This window comes from Mus caroli, chromosome 16 (assembly GCF_900094665.2).
Source record: "Mus caroli chromosome 16, CAROLI_EIJ_v1.1, whole genome shotgun sequence".
In the NCBI taxonomy this organism is placed as follows: Eukaryota; Metazoa; Chordata; class Mammalia; order Rodentia; family Muridae; genus Mus; species Mus caroli.
Genome location: NC_034585.1, coordinates 45251869 through 45255000, shown reverse-complemented (window position 1 = coordinate 45255000; position 3132 = coordinate 45251869).

Below are 3132 nucleotides of genomic sequence, written 5' to 3'. Positions count from 1 at the left end.
AAGGTCCTGAGTTCAAATCCCAGCAACCACATGGTGGCTCACAACCATCCGTAATGAGATCTGACGCCTTCTTCTGGTGTGTCTGAAGACAGCTACAGGGTATTTAGATGTAATAATCAATAAATCTTTGGGACAGAGTGAGCAGGGACTGGGGGTGGGGTGACCAGAGTGGGCGGGGTTGACCAGAGCAAGCAGAGGTCCTAAAATTCAATTCCCAACAACCACATGAAGGCTCACAACCATCTGTTCTCATATACATAAAATAAATAAATAAATCTTAAAAAAAGAAAACAAAACAAATTCTACTATCTGTTATTTATATATAAGCATAAAAATGGTTGTAAATGCCTCAAACAATGTTTTTGTCATAAATCTTCAGTATATAACTTACTGCTTAATTTGTTTTATTTTTAGTATTAGTACATTTATTTATTGGGAGAGTGCACATTCCTCCAAGTGGGTATGAAAATCAGAGGAAAACTTGAGGGAGTGAATTCTCTCCTTTGACCATATGACTCTTGGGGATCCAGCTCAGGTTACCATAGTCTTGGCACCTTTACACACTGGTCCATCTCAACCTCCCAAGTTGCCTAATTTCTTTTTCTCAATACACAGCATTGTCACCTATTGTATGACCGTTAACCTTTCCTAGGTTCTGAGACAGCAAAGTGAACATGACTTGGTAAGTCACTCAGTAAAGTTTTCAGGACATTTCTACTGTCAAGAGTAACCATGAAGGAAGCTTTTTAAAGATGAGATCCTGCCCCTGTGTATCTTTGTGTTGCTAAGGATGCAAACAATGGGTTTTCAAAGTCCATACCCTATTTGTGTCCAGTAATCGATGACACCAAAAGTCTATGCTTTTTTCTCTCCTGTGGTGTTGGTAAGCAGACTTGGGAAAGGGGAAACACCCCCCCCCCCGTTTCTTGTTTATGTTAGGGTGAAGAAGTGAGGCTTGGCTGGGCTTTAGCAGCAGTGGTCAAAGAAGATGGTTTGGGGAGAGCCGCAGGTCTGTTAGTCCTGTGGTCATTTGGAGCCAAGCAGGTCATTAGGCTGACCTCATGGGCAGATCTCAAACAGCATAACAGATGGGTGCTATTATGGGTCGACACTGACGAATACGATTTGCTCAAAATAGCACAACGAATCTGGCTCTTGGGGGACAGTGAACATTTATCATTGGTGATTAATCCTTCCAAGAGTCCATTTCGAAGCTAACAGGCCTCTCTCTCCTCTCTCTCTCTCTCTCTCTCTCTGTGTGGGTGTGTGTGTTTGAGAGAGAGAGAGAGAGAGAGAGAGAGAGACCCATTCAGAAAGTATTTACTTTTTTGTTCTACATGAAGATTTCCCCCTCAAGTATTTAAATAATGAATTGTCTCCTTTTTCTGGAGTGTCTGAAGACAGCTAGAGTGTACTTACATATAATAAAATAAATCTTTAAAAACAAGAAAAGAATGCAGGCAAAAGTGTATCTTTATAGGAGAAATGTGCTAGGTATAGTGGCGTACCTCTGCAGTCCCAGTGCTTATGAGTGCTTAATGCTAGCTTGATCTACATAGTCAGTTTCAAGCTAGCTATAGCTGAATAGTGAGACCCGGTTTCAAAACAAAACAAACAGGCAAGATAACATTTTTCCCCAAAAGAAAGGAAAGAAAAATATAAAAGTATAGAAAAAGAAAGTATTATAATAACTAGGCACATACTAGAAAGTAGGTCAGGCCAGGTGTGGTGGTATAAGCCTTTAATCCCAGCACTTGGGAAGCAGAGGCAGGTGGATCTCTGAGTTCGAGGCCAGCCTAATCTACAATGTGAGTTCCATGATAGCCAGGGCTACATAGAGAAACTCTATCTTCACCTCTTCTCTCTCTCTCTCTCTCTCTCTCTCTGTCTCTCTCTCTCTCTCTCTCTCTCTCTCTTGCCCCCTGAAAAAAGTGGGTTACAGGCTTAAGTTTGGGAGTTGGGACTAATCTACCAGACAATTCATTATTTAAATACTTGAGAAAAGGTAGTCTGATCTCATTACAGATGGTTGTGAGCCACCACGTGGTTGCTGGGATTTGAACTCAGGGCCTATGGGAAGAGCAATCAGAGCTATCAGTGCTCTTAGCCGCTGAGCCATCTCTCCAGCCTTTTAGCTGTATTCTTAGATGACACCTACTACAAATGTCAGTACAGCACCTGAAAGAGATTAGATATTATTAGATTTAACACACCTTAAAACAATTAACATTCTCAAAGGGCAAAGGGCTCAGGTAATGAGGGAGAGGTTTCTCTCTCTCTCTCTCTCTCTCTCTCTCTCTCTCTCTCTCTCTCTCTCTCTCTCTTATTTATTTATTCACTTTACATCTGAATTGAAGCAACCACCTCTCCTCCCAGTCTTCCAACACATGTACACCCTCCCCATCCCACCCTCTGCTTCATCTCTGCAAAGGGTAAGGTCTCCCTCTGTACCAACCCAGCGTGAAACCGAAAGTGAGGGTGAGTTTTAAAACATGTAACAGATTACAGCTGTCTAGGAAGGTTGGTAAAATCTGTTGGCCTTGAAGATGATGGGATATCAACGACACTAAAAAAAGTGAGAGCCATGATGTGGTTTCCTAAACTGAGGTGTTACATAAGTGTGTGCTCGTCTCTGGCATTTATTCCCATAACACTTGGAAGCTGGAAGCAGGAAATCAGAATTCCAAGGTCCAATTCTGCTGCTTAATGAGTTCCAGGCTACACTGGGCTACAGAAGACCCTGTAGCAACAAAAAGCAAATGGCTGAATGCTCTGGCATGAGCCTTTAACCCTAGCACTCCAAAGGTGGATCTCTGAGTTCAAGGCCAGTCTAATCTACATAGTGTGTTTCAGGACAGCCAGTGCTAGGTAGAGGTCCTGTGTCTAACAAGCAAACAAACAATAACTATAGCAAAACAGAGAGGTATAAGCAGCATTGCTTCAAATTCAAAGCCAGTCTGGTCTTCACAGCAAATTTTAGTTCAAACACGGCTACATAGAAAGAGATAGCATCTTAAAAAAGAAAGAATATAGCTGAGAGATGGCTCAGTGCCTAAGAGCACAGACGCCGGGCGGTGGTGGTGCATGCCTTTAATCCCAGCACTTGGGAAGCAGAGGCAGGTGGATTTCTGA